The sequence below is a fragment of the Canis lupus genome, chromosome 17, assembly GCF_011100685.1.
Source record: "Canis lupus familiaris isolate Mischka breed German Shepherd chromosome 17, alternate assembly UU_Cfam_GSD_1.0, whole genome shotgun sequence".
In the NCBI taxonomy this organism is placed as follows: domain Eukaryota; kingdom Metazoa; phylum Chordata; class Mammalia; order Carnivora; family Canidae; genus Canis; species Canis lupus.
Genome location: NC_049238.1, coordinates 30,529,432 through 30,546,994, shown reverse-complemented (window position 1 = coordinate 30,546,994; position 17,563 = coordinate 30,529,432). Strand labels below are relative to the sequence as shown.

The 17,563-nt window shown below is 41.3% G+C and overlaps 1 long non-coding RNA gene and 1 pseudogene across 1 annotated transcript in view; one reads left to right on the top strand and one right to left on the bottom strand.

Moving 5' to 3' along the window:
* The window catches only part of LOC111090578, a 33,937-nt gene extending 29,403 nt beyond the window's left edge, over nucleotides 1–4,534 (top strand). The window contains exon 3 of the long non-coding RNA XR_005372327.1: nucleotides 3,610–4,534. This is a non-coding gene — a long non-coding RNA (uncharacterized LOC111090578). The remainder of the gene's footprint in view (nucleotides 1–3,609) is intronic.
* Nucleotides 4,535–10,324: 5,790 nt separating this feature from the next.
* LOC111090396 lies at nucleotides 10,325–14,616 on the bottom strand (annotated as a pseudogene).
* Between the last annotated feature and the right edge of the window lie 2,947 nt (nucleotides 14,617–17,563).

Here is a 17,563-nt window from a genome sequence, read left to right as displayed (position 1 = left end):
CAGTTGGTTAAGTATCTGCCTTTGGCTCAGGTCATGATTCCAGGTTCAAAGGTAGAACCCGCATCGGGGTTTCTACTTGGCTGGGATCCTGCTTCTCCCTCTCCTCCCTACTCATGCTCTCTGTTGTTATCTCTTTCTCTCAAATAAATAAATAAAATCTTAGAAATAAATAAATAAATAAATACATACATACATACATACATACATACATACATACATACCTAGCAGTTGAAATGATTGTGTTGCATGGTAGGTGTTTATTTTAAGAAACTGCCAAATTGTTTTGGGAGTGGGTGTGCCATTTTATATTCCTATCATCAGTGTGTAAGAGTTTTCAGTTTCTTCACATAATTGCAAAGACTTAGTGCTCAGTCTTTTTAATCTTAGCCAAAGTATGTGTAGTGGAACCTCATTGTGGTATTTGCATTGCTATATGTTTGCCACAACGAGGAATAATGATGTTGGACATTTCTTCATGTATTTATTGGCCACTTATATCTCTTCTTTAGTGAAGAGTGTTATAGAATTTTGAATTATAAGAGTTCTCTGTATATTTTAAATGGAAGTTCTTTACCAGATTGATGTGTTGTGAATGTTTTCTGCCAGTAGTTTGTTTTTTTGTTTTCTTATTGGTGTCAGAGCAAAGAGCAAAAGTTTTAGATTTTGATACAGTTTAGTTTTCAATATGCTTTCTTTTAGATAATGATTTTGGTGTCATATTTAAGAAATCTTTGTCTGCCCTAAGGTCTAAAGTATTTTTTCCTGTGTTTTCTGGAAGTTTTGTAGTTTCAGGCTTCACATTAAGCTACTGGATACCTTTTTAGTTGATTTTTGTGTATTGTAGTCATTAAGGATTGATACTTATTTTAAAAATATGAATACTTAGTTCATTGAACATTTATTGGAAAAACCTTGATTTTCCTATTAAATTGCTTTGGTATTTTTGTCAAAAGTCACTTTGTCTTTGTCTATTTTTTGACTCTATTCTTTTCCATTGATCTATATATCTATTCCTAGACAGTACCCTACAGTCTGAATCAGTATAGCTTTATTTTAAGTATTAAAATCAAGTAGAAGAGGTTCTTCAGCTTTGTTCCTTATTAAAATTGCTTTGGCTCTTCTAGATTCTTTGAAGTTCCATATAAATATTAGAATTAGTTTGTCAGTTTCTACAAAAATGCCAGTAGGAATTTTGATGAGGATTGTGTTGAATCTTGGGGAGAATTTGGGCAATGTTGCTATTTTAATAATAGAATTTTCTAATCTCTGGACATGGTCTGTCTCTCCATTTATTTAGATCAGAATAGTTGGGATGGGAGACAAAAAGAAAAGAGGTTTAAGAAAGTTGTTGTTCTTAGGGATCCCTGGGTGGCTCAGCGGTTTGGCACCTGCCTTTGGCCCAGGGCGCGATCCTGGAGTCCCGGGGTCGAGTCCCACGTCGGGCTCCCGGCATGGAGCCTCCTTCTCCCTCTGCCTGTGTCTCTGCCTCTCTCTCTCTCTATGTCTATCATTAATAAATAAATAAAATCTAAAAAAAAAAAAAGAAAGTTGTTGTTCTTAGAAAATAGGAATTTAATATAAATTAGAGGACAGACTATCTAATTTTGTGATAAACCTGAACTAGGTGAACAAGTCTATAATATTCTATAAAGAAACAAGAAAAGTTCATTATTAAACTTGTTCATTAAGTACTTTTTTTGTTCATTAAGTACTTAAATAAGAATTTCTTTTATGAGATAAATTTTGATATATTTTATAAATATATATATATATATATATATAAAGCTGATTTATAAAATATATCAAAAAAATATATATGGTATAAACCTTGGTCATTTCCTTACTCACAGGGACTCCTCACAGGTTTATCAAGTCCAGTTCCCTGAAAAGGGTGTCTCTGCCTAAAATGGATTATCCAATTTTGATTTTTCTCACCACATTCCTTTTGAATTCTCTGTACTTGGCACATTGATGAATGATTATAAACCATCCATGGATATGCACTTAAAAAGGGAGACTATGAAATTTTCTAGATGCTTTAGGTAAAAAAACATCCTGCTCTTGAGGTCAAAAGAGTTGTTTTAAAAAGAACCTTTGTTTTTAAAAAATCTATCAAGCTTAACTTATCTTGAATAAGCTCTTAATTTGTCTCTTTACTTTGGCCTTGCAGGCACAGAATATAGGTATACTTAAAAGACTTTTTTTTTTCGTTGAATGGAGCATATTTTCTTCAGAAATTTTACCATGGACTTTTGTTTTTTGGTTTTGTCTCTGTAGAATTCTGGGTGACTAGGTTAACAATCATATTCCTTTTTTTTTTTTTTTTTACCAGTCTGATATATTTTTAATATTTTAAAAAGTCATGTGGTATTCATTCTCCAAGATGGCTCCCAAAGATTCTTGCCTCCTGGTATTCATACCCATGGGTAGTCCCCTCTCCCATCAAATAGTTTGAAGTGTAACCACTAGGATATTGTGGATATGATGAGGCATGATTTCTGAGGCTAAGTCACTAAAGAAGTTATGGCTTCTATCTTTCTCTCTTTGGGATTATCACTCTGGGGAAAGCTAGTGGCCGTGTAGTAAGAACACTCAAGTAGCTCTATAGTAAGGATGTGGCAGGAGCTGGCTAGTGCCTCCATAATACAATCAGCACTAATTTGTCAGACATGTGAGTGAGCTACCTTGGAAGCAAATCCTCCACCCCCTGACAAGGCTTTACATGATATCTCAGCTCTGGTCAACATCTTACTGCAACATATGTGGTTGCTCACAGAAACTATATGAGATAATAAAAGTTTATTGCTGTTTAAGTCACTATGTTTTGTGATAATTTGTTATAAAGCAATTTGTAACTAGTACAACCAGTTAGAAATGCTTGAACAAAATATTCCTGAATCTCATTATAAAAATCCTTATCTAACTTTATTTAATTCAATGATAAGCTCTTTTTCTGAGATCTGACTATTTTTGTAAGATATGAGTGATTCTTGCAATTTTAAGTGAGGTGGTAAACAGGCCGGCATTACTTATGGCTTTTCTAGAGAAAGAGTTAAGACAAACAGTACAATATACACCCTCATCCTTATCTGTAGTATGAGAAAGGGACAGGGCATCCATAATGGTGATCTCTTTTCAGAGTCTCAGGCTCTAAATGAAGGTCAAGAGAACTCCAGGGTGGCTTTTTTGAACATCTCTGTCTCAGAAAACGTCCAGCAAAGCAAACAAAAATCTGGTTTCATTTCCCTATTGTTCCGTGGATGTATTTTGATGTGGCCAAATCCGTTCTTTGTGCCACATATCAGCATTGAATGATTGAGGTGTAGACTCTTGTGAAACTTTCATTTAATTACACATGAAGCTCCATAGAATTTCACCCAGAGAACAGTAGAGTTGTTTTGTCAAGTGTTCAAGACCTAAATTTGCTGTTGGCTCCCCCCCAGCGCAGTCATGCGATTAGTCACGCAAGGAGTCACAGACCCCCTTTGCCATAAAGGAATCATAGCTCACAGTCCCACCAGTGCTCTTTTCCCAAAGCATGTCTCTGAAAACTCAACTCAAACATGCATGTCGGTTTAGACTTATTTTTCATGTTTGTTTTGCCCAAAGCATGGACCATGTCAGGGAAGATGGAGACACCTTCACGGCCGGTTAGTCACATCTCACCAAAGCTTCTCAATGGGCTGTCAGACAAGAAAGGAGCCTCATGTAGCCACCTTAATCAGCATCCCCCATCTGTGAGGTCATCGGGATGTTTCAAACAATTTCCAGCTCTCATTAGTTGAGCGTGTTCCACAGGCAAGTCCTTATCTTTTGTAACTTTTGCTGCCACATCCTGAGAAAGCCTCTCTGCAGAATGACACTTTCCCCATGGGTCAACCCGCGGTAATGAGCCACCAATTGACGTGCCCTTTGCACTCACTGGCAGTATATGTTGATATTAACCTTTCGTGTTGTGAGATGTCGCTTTTACCCTTGGCTTCTGCCATGGAAGTCTCATTATTTCTAATAGGCTGTGGCAATTAGGGTCTTGGGGCTGTTGATCGCAGCCATTCGGAGCAGGGAAGGGGCACTCAGGGAGAACGGCCGCTTTTTCTTTACATGAACAATGTAGTGCATAGCTCAGCCCAAATCTGCAAATAGCGAGGCAGTGGTGGACCTCCAGCCACTGATGGGAAACTCCTCACCGAGTCCTTTCACATGTGCTCTCCTTACATTAGCTGCTGGCTATTTTCAGACTCCTTTTGTGCAGAGTGCCGTGCTCGGCACATACTTCAGCGCATTGGATTTGGCCTAATAAGGAATTCATTAAACAGGATTTTTGGGAAAGAAATGGGTGCAAAGAGATCTTTTCTTTTTCTTTCTTTCAAAGATAGTTGGCTGGAAAAGGAAACAGATGACGCAGACAACCAGCCATCTTGGGTGGCCCATGGACCCTCTGAGGAGGCAGCATTGAGCCTGATGGCCCCGGGAAGGCCCCTCAGGCTTGTGATTGGGAAATGTTGACTCCTGATGGAATTTTGTGGTTGTTGAACTCTGGTAGGCCTCTCATGGCTGTAACTAAGTAAAGAAGCTGTTGCTTTAAAGCTAGAACAATACTTTGGTTTAATCCTAAGGGCCCCAGGGGTAGGGGGGGTGCGGGTAAAGGGATGAAGGGGGGGGGGAAAGTCCACACTACAGTAAGTACCTAGGAAACCACAAATAATGAAACATGTAGGGTCAGCATTTATATTCTCTCAGTTCTTTGACCTGAAGTGCTTTCTATATTAGAAGGACAACAAACCAAAATTAAGCATACTTGTTGCTTCAGCTGGGATGAGATCGAAGGCCAAGGGACAACTGAGAGGAAAGGTTGTAGCTTATTTGTAAGCAGTGGAGTTTGAATGTTCTACATCAGGATAAAATGTCTCCAAACAAATGCAAGAAAAATCCCCTATATTAATCTGGTGGTTTATGAAAATAACAGTTGGGAAAGCCCCTCTAATGAATGTCTCACATATTAAGGACATGCAGTGTCCGAGACCCTGGTGTGCTGCTGCTGAAATCATCACTCTCGGTAAGATAGTGGCATGGTCTGTTTCTGAGAGCCCCTTGGTGATGTATGCTTTACTCTGCAAAATGACACATTTAAAATGTAAGTCCATTTCAGTTGGGTTGGTCCATAGTATAAATATATGGCAGTGGTGAGGTGGAGAGTTCAAAATGTGTGACCAATAATCATTGAAATTCTTCCTTGAATTAGTAAGAAGTCTTCAGAAGCAAGCCATAAGTTTCCATCCTCTCTCCCCTCCTTCCTTCCACAAACATTGAACCAACTTGCATGTGAGTAGGGGTTGGGCTGGGAGGTACCAAAAGCCCACAAATGAGTGAAGCATAGCCTTGTTCCCAGAGGACTTTAGAGGGAAAGACGTGCAGAGGATGTCAACGTCAGACAACACAAAAAGAACAATTCAGAGAAGGGACAGTTGGAATCCAGAAGAGAGGTAAGACAATTAATTCTTGCCAGGCTCTGAGTACCACACTTTATTCTCACATTCCTTACCAGGGCCAGGCTCATCTAGTGGGATGAGCTCCTAGGACAGCGCTTAGCATCGAGATGCATTGAATAATTGTTCATGGAAAAACATAGACATCTTGGTAATGAAACCTCTTGGTAATGGCCTCTTATACTTCAGTGCTTTTTCCAGGTCACTCTCTCTGTTTTCCACCCCACCCTCAGAGCTCCATGATTGGGAAAAAGGAGTGTGATCCATGTCAAAAGGGAGGATACTACTGGGGAGATTTTAGGAGAGTTTAAAGGCATTTACATACTAATGCCATTGACTCTGACTTTTCTTTCTTGGATCATTTTCTTCACATTTGGAATCTTGCTCCTAGGCTTCTGGAGGAGCACAAAGTGCTTGGGGCTGCATTATGTGTGGGAGCATCCTGTTCTGGGAAGGCCAGGCAGGAACAGGGTAGAGCCCAGGGAAGGATGACTCAGGCCAACTGCTCTTAACCCCAGGGAGGAGAGCTCTCATTCCTTTTGTTCTTTGGGTTCATTATTCCTGACTTTTTCAAGTTGCTAGACCTTAGGCTACCAGGTGTAAGTGTAAGCCTCAGAGAAGAGGCCAAGTTAGCTCCTTTATTACTTTTGGTCTGGGCTGCCAAGGCTTCTGGGCAACAGAAGTCCTTTCTTTGTACCTGTGCAGCCTGGATCAGCAGATCAGCCCAGCTCGGCTAAGGCTCAGGCCCAAGGTCCAGTTCGCAATAAAGAGTTGACATGACTCTGGAGTCTCCTGTTACAATAATTTTCTCATGACCTTGTGGAAAGAGTTGGTGGCTTGAAAAAGTGGGGATGTGGGGTTCTCAGATGACTATCTTTTTATATTTGGAAATTGCAGAAGACTCTTTGTAATACATAGCACATCTACACAGAAATTGTTGGCTCTGCCAGGATAGTATTACAAAAAGGGATGCTTCTTATTGGATTTGCTGACTTTAAACACCAGAATCTTACTAACAATAGGTCTCTCTGCTCCAGATTATCATCTGTTTCTGTATCTATGTATCTATCTATCCATCCATCCAACTACCTATACTAGTTCTCTAAGGCTACCATAACAAAGTACCATAGACTGAGTGGTTTAAACAACAGAAATTTATTTTTCTCATGGTTCTGGAAGCTATGAGTCTGAGATCAAGGTGTCAACAGGGTTGTTTTTGTTTTGTTTTGTTTTGTTTTGTTTTGTTTTGAGGACTCTCTCCTTGGCTTAGGAATGGCCATCTTTTCTTTGTGTGTATCTGTCCTAATTTCCTTTTCTTAAAAGGACACTAGTCCTAATAGATCAGGGGCCACCCATATGACTTCATTGTATCTTAATTTTTAAGATAATTTTAATTATCCTTTAATCTTTAATTAAAGATTAATTTAATTAATTAATCTTTAATTAACCTTTAATCTTAATCTTAAAGGTCTCCTTTAAAGACCCTATCTACAAATACAGCCACAATCTGAGTTACTGGGGGTTAAGACATCAAGAAATGAATTTTAAGGAGACATAGTTCAGCCTATAACATATCTATCCATCTGCCCACTCATCCATCATTTTTCTAACCATCTGTCTGTCCATCCATCCATCCATCCATCCATCCAACCATCCCCCCTCACAATACCTAAAGGGGACTTTAGAAAATAATAAAAATTATTGCAAATGACCAAGCCCATTGAACAACTGACAGATGAAAAAAACTGAAGCTCAGAGAGGGCAAGCAGCTTTCCCAGGTCAGCACATCTAGTGTCTGGTGGAAGTTGCACTCAGTGCTAAGTTTTTAGTCTTAAAATCCACCCTTTGTTTTACAATGTCATGAGTCCTGGAATAGCTATTAAACTTCTTCTTTCTTACATTCCCAGTTAGGATCCCATAAGTGACCCTTATTAAGAAAAGTCTTCTAAATGTAATAATAGAGGCCGCATGGGAGAGGGTGAATTATGAAACTGGATCTGGGAAGAATTCCATGGCGTGACTGGGCTGTCCCTGCTATTGTCAGCTCTAATCCGAAAAGAGCTCTTACAGAGGACTTTCTTAATGTAGGGGACAGAGAATTTCAAGTTTCTTCTCCCTCCCCCGCCCCCCGAGTACTATGTCCATAAATGGCCAGAGGATGTGGGATCCTTTTCTTTTGTAGGTTTATAGTTAGCTTGTGCCAATATACAAGGTTGAGGTACTTCTTTCAGAAAATATAGTTAAGTATGCTATGGTAACCTAGTGTTCAGAAGTAAACTTGGTGGTGAATGGACACTTCCAGGCCACAAGGGGACCACATAGGGCAGCGAGATGGGCCCTCTGACCTTGGAGGGAAGAACTCTAAGGAAGAGTGCACATACCTTACACAAGGTCATCATTTTCTCCATAGCTCTTTCCGTATTGGATTACAAATCACGGTGGCTGTTCCTGAGACCATAGGTATTTTTTGGTTTAATTTCAAACTACCTCTCAGAATTGAGAGAATTTCACAACTTTACAACCTGATCAGTGGTTTGGCCTTTCAATTATTTGATGCATGGAAAATTTCATGATGAAGTATTTTATTTTATTTTATTTTATTTATTTATTTATTTATTTATTTATTTATTTATTTATTTATTTATTTATTTTTATGATGATGTATTTTAGATAGAAGGTTCACATTCATTTGTATTTCAACTGGATGGTTGCACAGCAAAAACCAGTGCTGTGGCATCTTACAATGAACAGATCCAGTTTGACAGTGGGTAAAATAACATCCCTTGGGTTTCAAGTTTTTGAGTTTCAAATGGAAAAATAAGCCTTGTATTGAACTGGTTGATTATGAAATCCAAATGACCTGTGATCATTCAAAGGTGAGAGGCAGGAGGGTGTTTTGGGTAAGGAGGGAGGGTGTTTGTGGGTAAAGAAAACTCCTACGGGCTTTACTCTCTGTACCTCTCCCTCTTGGGGAATATGCTATCCAGGATTAGTTTTTCAGACCTACCTTCTGTAGGGCCCTCTGAGATAGGGAAGGAAAACCAGGTTTTGCAGCTGGAAGACCAGGGCTTTTTGAATGAGAAAATTGTTCACAGCTGTGTGTTTTCTAGGTTAAACAGCTCAGCCTCTTCCAGCTTTGCATGTAATTATCTTGGCTGTATGAGCTGGAGAATTTGTCTGCACTGCAGTATGACTCTTAAATTCACATGAATGATTGCCTTACATGTAAATCTCAAGCATATTTGTATTCCATCTTCCAGTATTCCATCAAGCAGAGTGTAGAAGTGATGAATTGCTTTAGCTATCCTGCTATTAGGTCACTGGCGATGGAATGACCACTTCATCCCAGTTGGCCTGGGGACTGTTTGGTTTGAAAATGGAAAATCCTGCATCCTAGAAACCCTCTCGGTCCTGAGAACCCTAGAGTGGAGCACTGAGGCTGCTTGGAGGCAAAGAAAGACAGTGAGGGAGTAGAGCAGCAGGCAAGGTGCAGACGAAGTATTAGTCCTAATAGAAATGCAGCTTTGGGGTCATCTGGGTGGTGCAGTTGGTTAAGGGTCTGACTCTTGGTTTTCACTTAGGTTGTGATCTCTGGGTCATGGGATCGAGCCCCGTGTTTAGCTCCATGCTCTGCATTGCATCTGCTTGAGATTCTCTCTCCCTCTCTCTCTCTGCCCCTTCCGCTCATGCTCTCTCTCTCTCTCACTCACTTTCTCTAAAATGAGTAAATAAATCTGTTTTAAAAAAGGAAGCAGCTCAGGGAAATAATCAGTGGGCCAGGCAGTGCCATTGAGGAAGCTTGAGCCCTGTTGTTCTCTCTTGAGGACCCAGGCAAGGTTGTGTGATGCTATCTTGGGGAGGACGTGCCTCTGAGGGCTTCTGCCTCACTGTTTGGCTGGGAAACTGCCTACCTTTAGACTTTCTAGGAATAGTCACTCTATTTTTCTTATGAGACCCTGGCTGACAGAAATCTTATAGCAACGTAGTATGCTACATAAGGAAAATCAGCATGAATTTCTACCCTATGAAAACATCATTCCTGGCTCTGTCACAAAATAGGCCCCAAGCAACAGTGGCTAAAGGCCTGGCACTTCTCTGTAACACACAGGCAAGAAGCTTGAACTGTCATTTCTAACATTATTCCTTTCTCAAAGCAATCAGAATTTCTTGGAAGTCAGTTGAATCCAGTTGTGGGACAGGAAAAAAAAAGGCATATGAACATCAAATAATGAATATGAATATAATGATGGTAAATTGGTACAGGATGAGTCTGTGAAAGGCCATGCATTCATCATAATACTCTTAAGCAATATGTGTATAAAAATGTAGTTCTGATACAAAAGAAAGGTGAATGCAGTTTATTAGTATACATAAGCATTCTCAAAAAAATATTAAGTATATATCTGTTTTAAAGTATTGATTTGTATTGGTTCCACGAGAGAAGAAATATAGGGACTTGTCAGTCAGCCAAGCTGTCCCTGAAGAAGTAATGTCTATTCCAAGAACAGAAGGAACTCATGGGCATCATCGGTCATATTTATTGGTCAGGTAGGAAGGGGAATACTGAATACAAGGAAGGCTCCACAACGAGTTTCCCACTGATGAATTATCCAATATTCTCAAGAGGGGAAGTAATCTTTCACTTCTTAAGAGATGGAGCCTCAACACAGCCCCACCAGTGAGAACCAAGGGCTGCTAAAGAAACCATTATTTTGAGTGTGGGGGGAAGGCAGAGCTTTTGTATTGGGCTGCGGGGGCTGTGGGCTACAGGTGGGGGTTGGTGGGGTGTCAGTGGTAGGGGTAATGGGACTGGATGTTGGCTGCATCTTGGCCTCCTCCTAGGCCCAGTTGAGCTACTTCTCCTTGTTTTACAGCAGCTCCTCATGCGTCTCTGTGGAGAACTCAAGTTGAGGCCCTCAACTATGCCGCCACAGGGTAGGCCTCCCAGTAGATGCTGCAGTAGATGCACTTGGCCTTGTGGATGTCCTAGCTGTTGGTCCTGCGGGTGACGTGGGCCCCGGGGCTCAGCCTCGCTGGTGATGGCCCGGACAGGGTGCACAGCCTGGAAGAGCTTGCGCATGGTGCAGTGCCCCTCTCCGGATGGAAGCACAGGCTCAGTGGGTCCTTGGGTAGTTGATGGTGGCCGGCTCCCAGAACAGGACATTCAGGACCCTGCTCAGTCCTTGGAAGAGCTCAGTCCACAGCAGGGTCTGAGCCACCCTGTCAGTCACTGACTTTGTGTCCATCAAGGGCTCCAGATTGAATGTTTAGGAGCCTGTAGGTGGGATGCCCTGCACGTGCAGCCTGGGCCAGGGCACAGAGCAGCACAGCTGTAGTTAGGCCGTGCATCTGGAAGCCCTGCCACTCCTTCCCTTGTCCTATGGCTTCAGGCATTCATTTTTTAAAACACAGCTAATGGAGCAGTCCAATACAATTTTGATGACAATTTTTATTTCTGGGAAACAAGTCATATAAAAATGAAAATCTATCTAAAGTCAGGGACATAACTGTGCTATGTTGTGATATGAGGAGTGTACTAGATATCTATTGCTATGTAACAAATAGTCCCCAAAGCTTTGTGGAAAGCAGAGAAAGAGAGAAGGAAGAGGAAGAAAACCAAATGTCTGGTTTGGTGGCGGGGCTGACACCTAGGAATATTGATGCCTAAATTCAAAAGAAGTGGTGAGGGAGGTTGGCCACTTGGGATATTTAAGGGTAGGAGGGGATGATGGCTCCCCACACAAGTGCTTTTTAAAGCTCCCAGGTAGCTATATTATGCTCCCAAGGTTGAGAACTGCTGGTCCAGAGTGTGATCTGACAATCTGAATTGACTTTAGTCACACCATGTGGCTATGGTGGTGGGAAGGTTGCTATTAACATATGTTGAGTACCCGTTATGAATCAGGTTCAATGCTAGGAATTTCACATAGATTTTCTTACTCCTGGGGAGTTAGTAAGACAGTATTATCACTATTTTATAGAGGAAGATATAGAGACTAGAAAAATTTATTAAATCTGTCTTAAATGAAGCTTGTCTCTTATACCATATGAAATGGTATGAACTAAAGCCTCAAAGAGAAAAGACTATGGAAGATAATGCAGATAAGAGAGCTAGTTTGGTAGGTTTCTTTTTCTTTTCTTTTCTTTTTTTTTTAAAGATTTTATTGATTTAAGAGAGAGAGAGGGAGAGAGAGAGAGAAAGTAGGGAGGAGGGACAGAGGGAGAGGGAGAAGCAGGCCCCCCACTGAGCAGGAAGTGGGGCTCCATCCCAGGACCCTGAGATCATGACCCAAGCCAAAGGCAGACCCCTTAATGGACTGAACCACTCAGGTGCCCCTGGTTTGGTAGATTTCAGCATGATCTCTAAATAGATTGAAAAAGATGAAGCGCTACTGGTGATATTACTAAACTGCACACAATCTGCTGTGAAATTTGGTCACAAAGAGAAACAGCATGTACTGGGCTACAGACAGAGGGTGTGGGGAATGGGTTCAACCAGGGGCAGCAGGGACTGGTGTGGGACAAAGGAGGAGGGCTGATCTGACCAAAGCTAGGGATGTGAATTATGAAGCTCTCTCCCCTCTGTGCCCCAGGGTGGCAGTGCAGAGGAACCCAGCCGCACAAAGTGAATCGCAAGATGGGAGCCGTGGGAACATGGTTCCTTGGCTCTAGTTAGCTCCTACTGGGTATTGAGTAACTTTGCGTGACAGGAGCAGGGAAGCTCAGGGAGACAGATGAGGCCAGGGAGGAAGGGTCAGGATCTGCAGATTTCAGAAACTGGGGAGGCCAGGAATGATTCTATGGAGCATCACAGCTGCTGCTCTGGGAAGCAAACAGTCCATTTCAAGATGAGAACTGGGTGTCTGGTGGCTTAGGGTTGCTGCTGTCAGCAGTTACTAGAAAATGTTTTGAAGCAAATGTGCTCATGCAAACACACCCATGTGCACTCATTCATTCCTAAATGCAAACTGAATTTTTTTTCTGCAAAGGCAAAATGCCTACAAAAGCATTTCAGCATTTTATTTACTTGGAGAGTAACATGTTAGGATTCCCTTCCTACAAGAGCTGTGTGTTCCCTTTGGAATGCAGAGCAGGTGCTCATGCTAGACCTGTGCTAGCTTTTCCTTTTTCTGAATGTTTGGTATCATCAAGCTTTATTTACAATCATGTGACGGTGTCTCTCATCATGTGGTTTCAAGATGATGTCCCTCGGGGGCATTTTTTAACTCTGGTAATTCACAAGGTGGCTTGTGCTGCCCTGGGAAATGATGATGTGAGAAGGACTTCAAAAACTCCTAGTGGCTGAAGAACGGTCAAGGTCAGGAGCCAAAACGAATGGAAAGATGGCCATGGTGCCAGGTACCAAATGAACATAAATGAAAGAAAACCAGTCACCAGATCAACCTCCCACATCCTACATGGTGCTTCATAGGCCATGGAATAGTGACTCTGCCTTCCCCAAACAGAAACCCAATTGTCAAGTAAGAGCTGCCTGTGTCAGAGGCTGCAAGGTACTCTTTTCCAATCACAAAACAAGAGAATGTGAGGTCACTGTCAGAAGTCTGAGCCTGCAGAGAGTCAGCTATCTCTCTGATACTGAGCTTGAGAGTTAAGCTTGCTCCAACTCCTGGGGAGCCCCCCCTTGGCCACGTCTTGATACCTCCCATCACTGAAGCTGTTCCCAGGCACCATAGGCTGTTTTGGGTGGTTGTAGAACCTAGCTCTGCAGTTAAGCTGGGGACATTCTAGAAGTCAAAGATGAGGAGAAAGAGGAGGCTATACATTAAAGAGACAAAAAAGGGGTTTTGGTTTTGGTGCTGGTATCTGAAGCAGTATTGGGACACAGATCTAAACTCTGTGAAGCCATTACCTATAGGGCATAGAGAACTCTCAGTCTGAAAGCTTAACAGTCAGTACTGAATACAGCTCTGAATCAGCTGCCTAGTGCTTCTCTTCTGTGTACATTGTTATAAGATGTATTTGGGAGTGAGAGTGTCATATGATCTGGGCAACAGATGGCCAATTAAGGAAGTGATAGGTTGAATCACTGGAAACTGCCATTTTGTAGGCTAAAAGTTATAAAAAGCCATTGAAAATGGCTGCCATTTTGACCTTTTTTTTCTGCCTGTAAAATAGCTCTTTCAGGAGGTTTTAATATTTCTAGTATTTTGTGCTTGGGTCTGTGCTAGGCACTGTGGAGGTACCAGAAGTGTCAGAACTACCCTTGTGTGTGGGAGTCAGCAAATTATGACCCATGGGCTGACTGGGCTGTCACTGGGACACAGACCTACCCCTTTGTGTACTTACTGTCTGGGACTGCTTCCATGTTACTGGAGTCACGTAGTTGAACGACGACCACACCATCCACAAAACTTAAATAGTTGCTGTCAAATCCTTTACAGAAAAAGTCTGCTGACTCCTGCATCACACACATGAGAGACAATGATCACTCATAAACACTACCATTTTTTATTAATCCCTAACACCTCTCCTTTTTCTGCTTTCCCTTTCATCATTATTCTTTTTCTTCCTCTAAGTATCTGAATTTCCTCCTCTTTCCTCAGTCTTCTTCACTGTTTTGTTTATTCCTGGTCTGTTATTCCATGTTCCTTCATTCTCTCCTCTGTTCATTTTTCCTCCCTCTCTTCCTCTGCTTCTGCTCTGTCCTCATTCATCTCCACCTGCCTCCCACTTCTTCTTCCATTTCTTTCCCTTCTTCTTTTCATCAGTGCCTCCTCCTTGGAACATGTTGGCTGCATTGACTTAGGAGAAGTGGGCTGATTCCCCATCTTGCCACTCAGACCAGCCTTCACTTGCTTCAGTGCAGCCTTATGTGAGTTTCCCCCTTCAGATTTGCCCTGTCCATGGAGTAGGTCTGATATTTAACTGGTGAGGAAAGGTAGCATGTGAGAATCAGTGACTATTTAGGTTGGTTGGCTGTCTGCCCTGCTTGGTCATTGTCGAATATTCTGAAAGCCATCCCTGCCATGAGATCATCTGCCTTAGCCAGCCAGATAGCTCAAAATTTAGAAATGCCGTCCAGTTACCTTTTCTTAGGAACTCTGTTAGTCCCTGTTCATAGGCTCAGCCTCTTGGAGTTTTAATGAGGCACTTACTGTTTTTAATAGCATTGTGAGGCAATGTCTAGAATCCAGAAGTTAAGTCCATTCCAAATTAGGATGGGTCTGTGTGCTGGTTAGTGCCTTTCTTCCCACAAAGTAATGTGTTTTGAATCTAAGACACTTGTGGTCAAATGCTTCTCAGAAGCATGTACCACGGGTTGCTAAAGACTTTCTTATGCAATAGTGTAGGGGAAAAAGACCTGGATAATTTGGAGTTATTTTAAAATAATTTTCAAAGTTATATCAAACTTTGTCACACCACTCATCATCAATGCCAGAGTGACAAGTAACCTCATATAACTGGGTCACCAACCACCAAGCCAGCCCACAACTGAGTCAGCCTCAGACTTCACCTGACATTAGAGAATGCTGCCTAAAATATATTTCAGGGGCAAAGACTTGGTTGCATTTGTCTAGAGCTTGAATCTATTCACTCTAGTTACTTTTCTTACCCTTTCAAAAATTTTTCTAAACACTTGCTCTTTTTTCTCAGCCCTATCATAAGTACAGCGATTCTGATTTCTGTATAATACATTTTTGAAACTTTGGGGCAAACCACTTAATCATTTACCTAGCAGAAAAGTCATAAACTTGATATGGAAAAAAAGAGAAAGGGATTCAGCCAAACAATATATAATAGATATTTGGGGTTGATCCTGCAACTTCTATTATTTTTTCCCCATTAGTCCTTATTTCAATTTGGGGATTCATTTGTCTCTACAGAATCTGATTCTGGGGGTGGAGCATATGACTCAGATCACCATATTTGACTCCTTGGTCATTGTGATTGGTTCTGGGAGGATATGTGACTAAGCAGATCCAGTAGTGCGAATTTTAAGACCCTTCATTAGAATTCTGCTCTGTATCAAGGCTAATCAATTCTTATCTAATTGTCCCTTCTTTTCTTCCCTTCCTTTGTGTTCTTACCAACATTATATATGTCAAGGCCTTGATCTGCTCCCTACATCTCTGTATGTTGTATACTCCTTTGAATCCATCTTTCTCACTCTTGTTGGACTCATTCTCAAAGAGACTTTAAAACCTTACTGGATTCCACATTAATGGAAAAATAAAGTAAATATCACTCAATATGGCATTCTGTGCAGTACATTCATTGCAGCCATTCTAGCTCTTCTTAATTTGGATTACCTACAACTTCCACTGAAACACAGGAATAGAATGATTGTCTTTTTTTTTTTTTTTAAGATTTCATTTATTTATTTGACAGAGAGAGAGAGAGAGAGAGAGAGAGCACAAGCAGGGGGAGCAGCAGAGGGAGAAATAGGCTCCCTGCTGGTCAGGGAGCCCAATGCAAGGCTCGATCCCAGGACCCTGGGATCATGACCTGAGCCACCCAGATGCTGTAGGATGACTGTCTTTTTGAGGGTGAAAACGTTATGCATGAACTGTGTTCATAGTGACTTCCAAGGACTTTCTTTGGAGGCACTGAAATCTGAGAGTAAGTCTGGGGCTAGATGTGCATTGTGGGCATTTATGCTGGCAAGTACAAGTATGCGCAGTCTTAGAGCTAGCAACCTCTGGCCCTGTGAGCACTACATCCTTTATAAACTCCTTGGAACAGTGTGTCCTAGCAAAATATGTATCCCTTCCAGATGTTAAATAAACTTATTAAAGCAATATGTATCTTGCATGTGGTGAACTCTGAAATGATGGCCATTTTAAACAAGTTTGTGATGGTAAAATAACCAAAACCGATATTGGCTAATGTCTAATTATTCTACCTTTTAGAACATATGTTAGTAGATCAAGTATACACTTTATTGGAATGCTCTGTAGTAGAAAGCCATGGAAAAAGTGTTGACTTATTGTAACCTGGAAATTAGTGGGGTATTGAGAAGAGAGTCTCTATTTGCTTTTTTAATACCAGAAAGCCTGGTTCCTGAAGGCCTGTGTGCTCTAAGAGAATGTGCCAAGCCCCAGCCTTATTTTTCTCTTGCTTTCTGTGACAGTGTGCTCCTCCCCACAAACCTTTGCCAAGCCATTATGCATGTTGAGTCAAAACATTCTGAATATGCGCTCATCACATGTGAAAAAGGGCTTAAACAACAGCTCAATATAGTACAAGTAGGATGGGCTTTGTCAGTCAGTGTCAATTAGAATTTCCTGAAGCTTAGATACTCGCATGTGGTTCATTCAGTATCTCAGCATCCCTCCTCTGGGCTGAAGTGAGGCACTTGGCTTCCTGCTGTAGACTAAATAAATAAATAAAGATTCATTTGAAGGAGCCCTGTGATAGCGCATTTATGGCTCTAGGTATTGTTTATCTCACTGGCTGACTTGGTGTGTACTTACCTATGCAATGGCCCATTGTGCTGATTCCACCGTCAAAATAAGAATTAACACTCATGAAAACCATCTCATCTGGCCAATGTTGATTTCAACTAGAAATCAAGTCAATTTAACTTCTAAAAGAATTACTAGATATAATTTTTATCTATTCTTTATTTTCATGGAGGAAGGGAGATCTAGGAATGAATTAGGCTTCTTTGGGACACAGGGTCAGGGAAAACCATGTGAGAATGTATGAAGAAGACAAGAATGGCTTGGGAAGGGAGAATGGGAGATGGATTATGAATGAGTGAAAATGGGACTTAGTCTTCATGGCTATGTTAAGTCCCACAGGGACATCCACTTCTCTGGCACTACCTATGGTACTCTTGGAGGATTGCCTAACCCAAAACCCAAAGACCACCCCAGTCAGAAGGTTGCCACGCAATCTTGTATTTGTACTCAAAAAAAAAAAACAAAAAAAACAAAACTGAATTTGATCTCTTAAAGCTGCCCTAACCTGAATCCCTGACTTATTTACAGTGAGATTGTGGAGAAGTATCCCTGATGTGACCTATCCTCCCAAGAATAGTGAAGAGGATGGATAGAAATCAGAGGAGGTGATTCACTGACCAAGGATTTATCAACAGTAGATAATATATAGAG